This window comes from Phacochoerus africanus, chromosome 2, assembly GCF_016906955.1.
Source record: "Phacochoerus africanus isolate WHEZ1 chromosome 2, ROS_Pafr_v1, whole genome shotgun sequence".
Classification (NCBI taxonomy): Eukaryota; Metazoa; Chordata; class Mammalia; order Artiodactyla; family Suidae; genus Phacochoerus; species Phacochoerus africanus.
This window is the reverse complement of record NC_062545.1, coordinates 72,183,794-72,197,034: the sequence shown is the minus strand read 5'-3', so window position 1 is coordinate 72,197,034 and position 13,241 is coordinate 72,183,794.

Below are 13,241 nucleotides of genomic sequence, written 5' to 3'. Positions count from 1 at the left end.
ACTGCAAATAATGATAATTAATTTGAGTGTAGTGTGTTATCATCTGCTAGAGCACCTTCCAAATTATATGCAAGTGGCATAAACAATCACTGTGGGAGTCAGGATTTTTTTTTTTTTTTTTTTTTTTTACTTTTTAGGGCAGCACATGGAGGTTCCCAGGCTAGGGGTTGAATCGGAGCTACAGCTGCCGGCCTACACCACAGCTACAGCAACGTAAGATCCGAGCAGTGTCTGCAACTAACACCACAGCTCACGGCAATGCCAAATCCTTAACCCATTGAGCGAGGCCAGGGATCAAACCCTCAACCTCACGGTTCCTAGTTGGATTTGTTTCCACTGCGCCACGACGGGAACTCCAAGGACATTTTAAACTTATCCTCTGGCCCAGGGAATGAGGTGATTTTGCTCTGCTGTCCCAGCAGAGAAGCCACGAGGGGGATTCCTGCCTCCCAGGGGGAATCTCCTGCCCCACAACACAGTGCCAGAGTAGGAAGCAGACAAGCAGTTTCTGATGGAAAGAGGGGCCCAGTATGTGGCCTTCACCTTGCCGAGCTGGAAAGAAGGCAGCATTTCTCCATTCCGTGTACCAGCCAAACCCCGAAAATACTTTGCTTCTATCTGGTAATGGTCTCACTTTTGTTCTTTCTGTTTTGTTTTTGTTTTGGGTGGCGGGGTGGGGGGGTGGGGATAACTAGTCGAGGAATGGAGGAAAAGGGAAGATGTCTTCTAAGGACAAACAGATGATAAAATGATAAAATGATGCCTGAAGTTGACGGACATTTTCAAAGACTCTCAAGCTTCCATTTACGCAGAGTTTAGGTTCAGCCTAGAAGGGAAACTTTCTAAATTCTCCTAACTGCAAGCTCATTAGGCAGGGGTCCTTTGAGGAAGCAAAGCTACTTCTTACCCAGACAGACTTCCCAGTCATCAATGACTCAACTGCTGTGTAGACAAGTCATCTCTACCATTGCAGAGAGAAGGAGAAGAAAAAAGGGGGGAAAGAGAAAAAAAAGGCACCATGAGTCTTGGCTGAGTTTGAACACACCCATAAGGAGAGGCTTAAGTGTTTACACGCAACATGTTTTCCTCAGTCTAAACAAGGATCTGCTCTCTCAGGAATCCAGCACTTTCCATGCTTTGGGGAGTCAGATCTTTCCTAGGAGGCGGTGGAACCGTGAAGTCATAGGCACTTTGGATAAGGACTGGTGTTGTTTCCAACCTAAAAGACTGGAAGGGGCTCATCTAGGCTCACGAAATCATCCTGTGATTTCCTTCGGGCTTCAGAAGTCTTCGGAAGCCAGAGAAATAACTTTTCTGGAATCGACAGAATTATAAACCCCATGGGACTCTCAATCCAGAAGGAGATCTAAAGTTCTCTGGCTTCTTAAGACTAAAATTAGATTGAAGATGATTATAAAAGAACATGTACTCTACAGCAGAAGTTGGCACGCTGTAAATCAACTATACTTTAATAATAATAATAACAATAAAGAACATGTAGCACAATCATCAAGATTTAAGTCTATGACCAACAAATATTATAGGGGGAAGAATCTTAGTGCCACTTTTCTCCTCCCTCCTTCAGCTCCATTTCAAGAAAAGAAGTCAGGACATCCTTAAATTTTACATGTATACTTACAGCCATGCTTAGGCTAAAGATTTTAATAAAAATTCTGGTGCAGTGTGTGAAAAATTGAATCTAATGGTCAAGCTTTTCAACTCCAAATTTGAAACTGAAGGTTACTTTTTCCTCAGTTGTATTGATTTTACTCAAAACCTGATACGCAAGGAATGTCTGTGAGCAAACAGAAAATCCAGACCTCATTGATTTTGCAAGTTACTGGAAGATTCGTGCAAAATAAATTCTCTTGAAATTAAACACCTGGTTTGACAGCTCCACTAATTACAGTCCACTCTACAGAGGAAGGCCAAGGCCTGTGGCCAAGCAGACAGATTAGCCACAGTTACTCAATAAAACAACTATTTAGCAGAGACAAACCCTGAGAGAGAAACCTAAGAAGTCATGTGCATATCCAAACAGGCTGCCCTGGCAGAAAGAAATCCCCTTAAGTCACTTTCGGCTTCATTAGCACATGAAAATGGGGTAATTGAACATTCTTCAGCCTTCCATCAAGTGCCAAAATCAATCATTCATGGAAATTAAGTTTTGATAAGGGGTGTTTAAACACTGTCAAAGACTGCTTGAATATGTCATTCTTTCTGCCTTGAGAAGATTCCAGCCAGCACTTAACTGTACAAAGAGACTGGAGAATTAAAGTTATCAGTCCTAGTGTAAATGTACAACGTTATTAGAACCACAAACCAGAACAGGAAATCTAGTGAGGAATTTGTTGTTTCCATAAAAACATTTATTTGCATGGGAGGTTGTTGTCCTTTGCACCAAGATATCATTCCTAACAGTTGTTTTGAAGAGCTCACAAGGACACATTTTTAACTCAGCATCTATTTCTAAGAAAAGGTAGTTGTATACCAACTGTGATATATTTTTAATCACCATGCCAATACGTATAAAAGATTTTAGAGTGCTTTCATATATTCATAACAGCATAAGATAGATATCATGCTATTACCACTATCAGCAGCCTCCCTCAAAAAAAATTCACCAGACTTGTGTTTCCAAAAACTTAAAAACAACAAAGCAATAGCACAATAACCCTTAAAGGGGAAAGAATGAGGTATAGAATAATTTAAGACACCACCATCAAAAAGGAAAACCTTCCCTTTTTTTTTTTTTTTTTTTTAACAGATAAGTTATCTACTGAACTGCAGGAAAACCAGAAAGTAAACCACTACAAAATCACTTGGGCTCTTTGGTCAAACTATATTCTTTCAACCTGTAAATATTTGTAAAGGGTCAAGAAGTTACTCAGGTTACGCTTCCCTTGGGTGCCACAAATACCAGTCTTTTACACAGTATTAGTCAAGAGTTACATTCATTATTGTTGAACAAAAGAATTCTAAGCCAAGGGGCTCCAGTGAAGGCTGAACAACCTGCTTCAATATTTATGTTAGCGTGTATGTTACTGTCTTTTTTTTCCCCTACCTCCTAGAGGGCTCCAATTTACCATATCCATACACAGGTCCACACCTTCCACCACAGAAGCTCCTGGGGAGAGCATACCCAGCGGCTTTCTATCTAGTGGCCTATCCCAAACCCAGTTACAATGAGAGCAGGTAGAGGTCAGGCTGCAGAAAGCTGCTCTCCTTTCCCTTTTCAGGTAGTTCACCCCCTGGGAACCTTTGATCTGACCATCAGCAAACACACACTCCCATATTTTGTACTTTCGAGTATAGATTTCAGAAAAGGGAGGGGTAGAACCCACCAACCCAGAATGACTCCTTCCCAAACAGTCCACACACTCTCCATCCTATTGGCCACACAAAGAAAGGCAACCCTTCCTCCATCGCTCTCTCCTCCACTGACCACCCACTCTCCCTTCGGAGGAAGAGGCAAACTGCAAAGCCGCAATGCTGGAACAGACCTTTCTGCTTTGCAAGCCACCTGCAAGACCCCCAAATTAGCCAGATCCAAACTTGAGGTGAAAGCCTGGGCTCCTTTCAGATTCTTTATAATCCCAAACAAGCACCTACAAGTCCTATGACTTGAATGACTTGAGTGGGAATGTCTGACTAAGAGGCCTTCTCCAATGGCTAAAAGAAATAGCCAACTGATTTGCCTAGCAAATGGCCTGGAAATCTAATGAATCTAACTTTAAAATAAGAAAACTAGTAACAAAGACTAGGGCCAGGAGTATGTTACTGATCCAAGATAAAAGAAATGCAGAAGCTAAAGACGATTTTTTAAAGGTCTAAGATGAATACACTTAAAGCTAATACAATGTTATGTGTCCATTATATACTTTTCCAAAATGTCTAAAGATAATCAGGAAGCAAGGGGGAGGCACAACTTACAGAAAAGTAGGACTAAGGGTGTGTAAATTCAATGAAACCAGCAGATTACAGCCAGGGCACACTTAGCACCCAATAAACCTGCAGTCTCTGGCTGTTTGTTTTCTATGAATAGGTTCATTGCCTATACAGACGCCTCCCCCTCCCTTCTAATCAATTCTTGCCCTTCCTTTCCCTTCCTGAGAGAGTTAACTAGGTTATTAAAAAACTTCCTGATTATAGAAAGCATGATACACACTGCTCAGAGCTTGGGGGTTTGCCAGGGAAGACCCTGGTTTGTGTTTGTTGTTCTAAATGCTCCCTTTCACTCTCAAAAGTGTCCTGCTCTGGACAGTACATTCTACGGCCACTCTCTTCATAATACGTACAGGTATGCGTAATAAGGGAATGAATATATAAGCGACTATCTTCAATTCCAACTGTCTATCCCTAGGTGTATTGGAAAAAGAAGTCTCTGCCTAGGCTTGTCTTGTCTTTACTAAGTTGGAATAAACTAACTAAAGAACAGAAAAAATAATCACAAAACCATTGCACTATAATAAAGTAGAAACTCCCAAACACCATGATCCCGTAGAAAGCGCCAAAGGAGCGTGGCTAACTCTGTGGGGTCTTTGTTTTGTTTTGTTGTGTTTTTTCCTCTCGGCCACACACACAGTTGAGGAAGGTGGCCAAAGAAAGCTCAAAACAGAAAGTGGATGAGAAAATGAGAAAAATCAGCATTGTGAACCAGAAAATGCACTCTCTACAGGTGGGCACAGCAACACCTAGGGTCAATAAACACCCAGGGTAAATTATAGAATGGAATGAATTGAATGCCTTAAGCATCATCTCTTCTTCCAGTGGACAAAAGCAATGAAGTAAGTAAGGAAAACAAAACCCCAAATATCTATAAAACAATCAGGACGTAAATTCATATTCAATGAGGATAATTCAAAGCCTTTTCTACATTTGTATAAAGCAGAATACATTTCAAAAAAAAAAGATCAAAGCCCTAGAAATCTTCCCTACTTTTTAACATTAAAATTCATTTCCAATATTAGATGCCTTAAGGATGAAAACATTCAAAGTGATTTTTCAATTAGCTATAACTCTGACAATCCTCTTTTGAATCACGCCCCCAAATAAAGATGTTATGAAATAAATCCCTTACGTCACCAGTAGATATTATTATCCCATTTCCATGCAGCTCAGCAAGGTTAAGTGTCTCTAAGCGATTCTCTCTGAAGTTAAACATTAAATTAAAAAATTAAAACACTGCTAAGAAACATGTGGTGACCTGAAGGCATTTTAAGAGCAGCAAAGGTTAGAAGGGCAGCTCTCAAATAACACCCATTGTTCTAGCTCTACTTAATGACAAAAGGAGAAAAGAAAGCGATTACCTGGCCTTACCTCTACATCTCAATTCAAATGCTACTTAAGAAAACAAAAACCCTCATTTTTTGCCACCGAGCACTTTTCAGCTTAGTCAAACTCTGATTTTTTTTCTAAAAATCAAATTAACTTCTCCAACTCTGTTCATGCACCAAAATTAAGGACAGCTAAATTCAGAAGTAGATTTGAGGAGAGTTTAAGGTCTTAATGCAGCTCAATGAAGATCCAGAATTTAAAGAGCAAAAATATTAAATGAATATGTCCAACTTGAAATTTTGCAGAAAGTTATTTTCAATATTAGCATCCCCCCAAATGTTATAATCTGTTTTTCCATTTTGAAAAAGTACGTATACTAACTCCAAAATCTAGGGGGAAAGCAAAAGGCCAAGAATAATAAAGACAGTTTTGAAGAATATGATTGGGGAATATACCCTGCCAGATGCCAAGACATAAAGCATTTAGTCCACTGTCCTGCTACCTGGATAGACAGAGACCAATGAAAAGAAAAGAGTCATGCAAATGTATGTATAAATCTGATGTATGATGGAGGTGGCATTTTCAAAGCAAAAGAAAAGGATGGGCTATTTAATAAATGGTGCTTGGACAATTAGAGATCCATCCAGGAGGAAAAATAGATTTATACCCCATACCAAACATAAAAATACATTTTAGGTAGATTAAAAACAATGTGAAACTTATAAGAAAATATAGGTAAATATACCTGTGACTTCAGGCTAAGGAAGATTTCCTTCAACAAGGGACAAAACACAAACTCTAAAGGAAAAATATTTCATGATATTAAAAATAAACCATACTTTTTTTTTTTTTTTTTTTTGCTTTTTAGGGCCATACCCGAGGCATATGGAAGTTCCCAGGCTAGGGGTCAAACCAGAGCTACAGCTGCTGGCCATGTCTGCAACCTGCAACCTACACCACAGCTCATGGTAATGCTGGATCCTTAACCCACTGAGGGAGGCCAGGGATTGAACCCAAATCCTCATGGATTCTAGTTGGATTGGTTTCCACTGTGCCACAATAGGAACTCCCAAAACGTATCCATTTTTAAAGACACCATAAACCATGCCTGGCTAAGGCACAGAACAGGAAAATATTTTTACAGCAAACATAACCAATAAGGAATTAGAATCCAGAACAGCAAAAGAATGATAAATCCCTAACAAAAATAAACCATCCCAAATACGACAAGGATAAACAAAGAACAAGCAATTCACAGCAGAGGAAAGCCATGTCTAATGTACAGTCTCACAAGCAGTTAGGAAAATTTAAAACAAGAATGAGTTACTACTTTATACTCATCTGAAGTGGGAAAATATTTGAGAGTCTGACCATATGAAGCGTTGGTAACAATATAACTGCAGCAGAAACTCTCACTCACTGCTAATAAGCAGTGTAAATGGGTACAAATATTTGGGAAAGCAATTTAGTGGGAGCAAAGCTGAAAATATGCATAGCCTGTGACTGACCATTCCATTTCTGCATAATACTCTAGAGAGACAACCTGTGAATGAGCGGACAGGTATAAGAATTTCATAGCAGCATTATTTGAAAAGGCAAACATTGCAAAATAGATAAATTCCTGATGGTATGTTCATTGATGGACTACTACTAGCATTGACAGTGGAACTGGACAAAAGCAGCATATATCAGTGTGGGTAAATCTCAAAAAACCCCATAATGTTTGGTTAAAAAGAACATACATATACAGTAGGTGCTATTTATGTCAGCTTTTAAAATAAACAAAACAATACAATGAATACATACAAATGTATTAAGTCTAAAACCTATGCATGAGAATTACCTTGGTTAGGGAGAGAGGAAAAAGAAATGGACTATTGGAGTTCCTGCCCTGGCTTGGGGGTTAATGAACCCGACTAGGAACCATAAGGTTGTGGGTTCGATCCCTAGCCTTTGTCAGTGGGTTAAGGATCCAGCATTGCCATGAGCTGTGGTGTAGGTCGCAGGCGTGGCTCGGATCCTGTGTTGCTGTGGTTGTGGTGTAGCCGGCAGCTACAGCTCAGATTCAACCCCTAGCCTGAGAACCTCCATATGCTTCAAGTGCAGCCCTAAAAATACAAACAAACAAACAAAGAAATGGACTCTTAAGGGGACTAGGAGTTCCTTTGTGGTGCAATGGATTAAAGATCTGGCATTGTCATTGCTGTGGCATGGGTGTGATCCCTGGCTCAGGAATTTCCACAGGCCACAAGTGTGGCCAAAAAAACAAACAAACAAAAAAGACGAGGAGGCTTTAACATTAAAATGTATATTTTTAGGAGTTTCCTAGTGGCCTAGCACTTAGGGATTCAGTATTGTCACTGCTGTGACTCAGGTTCAATCCATGGCCTAGGAGCTTCTACATGCTGTGGGTGTGGCCAAAATACATAAATTAAAAAATAAAAATAAAATGCATTTATTATTATTTTTTTTTTCTTTTTTGGCTGCCCCCTGACATTTGGAGTTCTGGGCCAGGGATCCGGGATCTGAGCTGAAGTTGCAACCTAAGCCACAGCTGTTACGGCAATGATGGATTCTTAACCCACTGTGCCAGGCTGGGGATTGAACCTGTGTCCCAGCACTCCCAAGAGGCCACCAATCCCATTGCGCTGCAGCAGGAACTCCATAAAATGTATATATTTTTAAAACTTGAAACAAAGATGGCTTTGTTGTGTCTCATATGAGATAGGTACATAGAGATAAGTACATTGAAGATAATATTGATTGTATTATTCTCTATGTTTTGGGGTATATTTGAAATATATAAATAAAAGAAGGTGATATATTTTACCCTACCTTAAAAATGACATAAATTAAAACCAAGTATTCTGAAAATACTCTGATACCCTCAGATTTGGCTGGATATTTTTTCAATATCCTTTCATCTCAACTCCCCCTGCTGAACAGATGGGGAAACCAAAGCACTGCAGATCAGTAACTCTGAAGGTTACAAAAGCTTCAGAGTAAACTCTGGGTCCAAGTCTCTTCTATAGCAACGAGGCCCTGAGCCAGTAGCACATGACTTGAGGGCAGGGGACTGGAAGGCCAGTCCTGGTATCCTTAAGTCCATCACACGCTGACACTAATGTCCAAGATGACTGCATGCAAGACAAGTAACACAGAAAGGGTAACAAATGCCATCGAAGTCCACAGAAGGATTGCCACTGGTTGAGCAAAGGATTCCCTTGGAATCAAGTCTACTTGGACCATCGAGAGTATTTAATGAGCAAAACTGAGGAGAGAAACCAGAAGGAGAAATGTTCAAAATGAGGAACCACTTGGAAGCGCATTGGGTTTGCTGTGTACTTACAACACCTGTTCTCCCTGGTTCCAGGGTACAGTCCTCCTCTTATCACTTCCCAGAAACTTTCTGGAAGCTGGGGTCTTGCTCTAGGTTAATACAAACAAAAGCATTATGTGTCACTTGTGTATACAGATATTCTTTTCTTTCTTTCCTTTTTTTTTTTTTTAAAGGAAGTTTCCTAGCTAAGGGTCAAATTGGAACTGTACCTGCTGGCCTACACCACAGCCACACACAGCAATGCTGGCTTCCCCACCCACTGATAAAGGCCAGGGATCTGGATCCTCATGGATACTTGTTGGATTTGTTTCTGCTGCACCACAGTGGGAACTCCTTTTAAATGTTGTTCCAATGTATGGATCACGATATGTTTCCTAAATTTGGATGAAAAAGTACATGAGTATTATCTTTTTTAAAATCCCAACCCAAAACCATAGCCAGGTTGATTTGTAATAACCTGGTAAGGGAAGGTGAATGTTACCAGCCTAAAAGAGACAGAACCACAAATGATAAAAAGTTTCCTTTTGATGAAAGTTGGCTAATAGTCCCTTGGGCTGATCAAGGAACGCTGTAAGAGGAAGGAAAGAAGTACTGAGAAAAACTGGGAATTGATGTCATTTTATTTTAAACTAGGTGGACTAGCCTCCCTGAGTCTGACTCATGAAGAGAATGGCAATCCCAGGAGTGGTAAAAATCTGAATAAAGTAAAATTAACTGTCCAAGGTACAGAAGGAAACCATTCAGTGTATCCATCTGACTCATGAGTTTGTTTACAGTCTAAACTTCTTATCAACCAAAATGTTACATCTTTTAGATTAATTTATGTCAGGGACAGAAAATATTTATTATCCACTATAAATACTCTAAAATTGTTTTTCAAGTATGTCTCACATTTAAAGTATCCTTTTAATTTAAAAAATTTTTAAAGTGTGACTATTTTGCTACAAATTTATAGTTTGACAGACTCAAAATATAATTCACAGATATTTCATGTATGAAATACTGTGAGAGGCAGCAGTGTTAATCTGTAATAACAAACTAGTTAGAAAACCACAACCAGGTGCAAATTAAATTTGTAACAAAAATGCGCAAAATTCAAAACGTTCAAATTCCTCGCACTTTATAATTACATATATTAATGGAAAATAAGAATCTGCCGAAGCATGTACCGTTTACTAAGTGAATTAGTGACAAAAATTTGCCTTTCAATTGTCAGATGCGAATAAATACTACGTGCAGTGATCTTTTCTTTGAAGCAAAGATCCTCACTATTGCTAAAGTTTAAAAGTGTTCTGGTCAAAAGAAGCACAGCATTTTTCTTTTGCAATGGTAATATTTAACACACATGCTTTTGTTCATATATTATCCACAGATTGTATTAGAATTTGCAGAGCCATATTTAAATTTTCATTAGGGAAAAACCCACACATATTTTACTCAGGCAACTATGGAAAGACATTCTGTTTGGTGTACAAAGTTTTTCACTGCTTACACAAGCAACTTTGTTTACAGAACCGTTTAGAACTTAGGAGCAAATGTGGCTAAAATCTTGGAAGAAAGATCTTTGAACTGAGGTACATTTTTGAAGGGCAAGAAACCAACATTTTAAACTACCAAACAATAAAATACTCCTGAAATAGTTGGTATGGTTCCTTTTTTCAGTTCAACTCTTGAAGTTCTCCTGCAAATGCCCATTATAAAGCCCAGAGATCTCCCTTTTTAATTATTTTCCAGTAATTTCCAGTAGTTTGTATTGCCTCTACTTAATCTTTCTAATTTCCAACAGGTAAAGAAATACCTCAAAACCCCTTTTACAAGTATAGAAAAGAGAAACTTTTTAAGGACAACCTCTCCAACCTACTTCTAATAAAAAAGAATTGTAAGTGGACTGATCACAGTCCTTAGGGAAACTTTAGTTCTAAATGAAGTACCATCACCTCTAACTAGTTAGGGAGACAGTTTTCCAAATACAATGAGACCCTCAAGTGTAACCCAGAAATGTCATTAACTTTAAAGAACAATTAAGTAATTTTGTTTAGAAAGGATTACACTTGTGCTGTCAGTTAAGCAATTCTCCTAGTATTAAAGAGAACAAACTGAGAAAAATGATTTTAAAAATTATAATCCTGGTCCACACTTTCTGGCTGTCTGTGATACAGGACAAAGCTCACCAACAATTTAGACAGCTAGGAGAAGTTACTCAGCACAAAACTTAAAATACTGCTATTAAAAGAATTTGGAGGGAAAGTAACATGATCCATCCCAGTACTTGATGTTTATTGGTGAGGCATTTTTATTTGTAAACACTGGGTTTCCTGTCTCCCCCCGAATTTTACCTTTCCCTCCTTATAGTGCGTGTCCAATACACATCAGTCATTTAAATTAGATTGCCCATCAAAAAGATTTTTACTGCTCAGAACGTCTCAGCAGCCTGTAAGTATATAGTGTTAAGTGTACAGTGCAGGGCAGGTAAGTGAAGGAATCAGAGAAATAAGCAGTAGTGTTTGCAAGGCCAGCATTTCTTCTTCTTCTTCTTCTTTTTTTTTTTTTTTTCCTTACCTACATGGCAAACCAAAATCTTGGTGATATGACTTGAACCCAGGAGACAGTCTATTTAGCAAACAACATTTATGTCAGAACCATAGGATTCTAATCCCCTCTCTGTCAAAAGGAGATGATAATATGTCTATGTCCCCTTCAAAGACGTTATCACTATAAAATGAAATGCACTTATGAGCCCAGAGACTCAGATGAATATGAACTCCCCAAAAGAGAGACTTGACTTTGTGATATTCTTTCTCAGTATTTACTTAAAAAACAAACAAAAACAAACAACAAACAAAAAACCCTTCTATTTAAAATAGCCATAAAGATCTACTGAAGGATAATCAGTCATTCTTGCATAGAGGCTGAAGTTTGATCAACATTAAATGATTTCAAAACATGGCACACTACAACACAATCTAAACCTTAGGTTTTTGTCAGGAGAGGGGCTGAATGCTATAGGAAACATGTTAACTTTCTGCTCCTTTCCAATGCTTGGGAAACACAATTTACAATGCCAAATCTTTAACATATCACAGGCCAAATACCATAAGAATTAAGAACTGGATATATTTGGATATCTGACTTAATAATTTGTCTTGATGTTTTATATTCAATTTAGAAATGATCAATCATTAATTAACTTTCACTTTGCCAAGAAGAACCAATGATTATCACATTAACCTGACAGTTATTATAAAGAATTTGACCTCTGTGCTTATATTTCATTATACTAGAAGTTTAGCAACATTCATTCAGATTAAATCATGCATATTCTAAAACTATATTTCAACTAGCTGCTGGGGCATAGTCTTTATAACACTGAGCTAATTAAGAAAAAGATGTGTGTGATCTGTTCAGGACCACGTGTTACGTCAAAGATTTCGTCTTGCCTTGCTGACTTTTTTAAATCATGAAATATCTTAAAAGCAAAATTTCCTGAGATGTTTTGTGATCAGAAAGACATCAAGTCTGAATAAAGAAGTGTTGGAGTAAGAGAGGAGAGGAGCCATATCCTACAGAAGGAAGCCTTTCTCATTGAACACAGAGCAAGGAAATGGTGCCGCTACAAGGCTATGGAATAAATATGTTTCCCTGTGTTTTGGTACCACAATGTTTAAAAGACATCATATTTTAATTTCAGACGTTATAAACTAAAGATGTCCCCTAAAATTAATTACACTGACTCTTTTGGATCAGACTTTGTGGCTGCTTACATCTGTTAGAAACTTCATTGTGCCTCTTAATTAAGGAACCAAGTCTAGTTGGCTGACGGACAAAAAAAAAAAAAGTTTAATTCAAAGGGAGACGTAATACTGTGAAAGCAACCAAACCATTTTTCACGCAAAGCTTTCAATGGGAGCAGAGCTTCTCAAATCATCTGCATCGTGTATCTACTGTGCATTTTATTATTTTTCCCACTTGTGTCTTTCCTATTACCGTTACTGCTAGAGGGTCTACTTAGCCAATTCTCTTCTGAAACGCTCTTCCCGTCCTGGTCCTGCACAAGGGTAGCCTCAGCAATAACCGTTGAGGAGAAACACCTCAGACTTTTGTTTCCCCGCCTCCCGTTTGGAAATTTTGTTTTTCGTTTCTATATACATCAAAATATTTAAAACTTTTTAAAGATGCTTTTTTCCTAGAAGGCTCTGCTGCAAAAGGAAAAAAGAAACAACCCCCCTATCCGACCATCTCCTCAAGTGCCCACACTGCTGAGTTCACGTGCCCAGCAGGGTTATCAAGGGGAGAGGCAGTCGGTGGCTCACTGACCCCCTAAGAGAAATGACAACACAGGGTAGGTGCCTCCTGATGGCACCTGCCCAGACCCTCTTCCTCTCAAGACTAACCTATAGATGCGCCTCGAACGGAGGACCTAAACGAACGTGGGTAGGGGGTTAAGGGAAGGAGGAAGAGACTGGGCAGGAAGCTCGGATTGTTACTCCGCAGCGTTTGAATTTGACTCATCTTTCTGGCTTTCAAAACCGGGAAGAGGGAAGTGCGTGGCTGCGGAGGAGTTAGGCGGCGAGCTTGGTGGGAGAAAAAGCGCACTCTAATCCTCTCGACAAGGGGCCCTCTTATC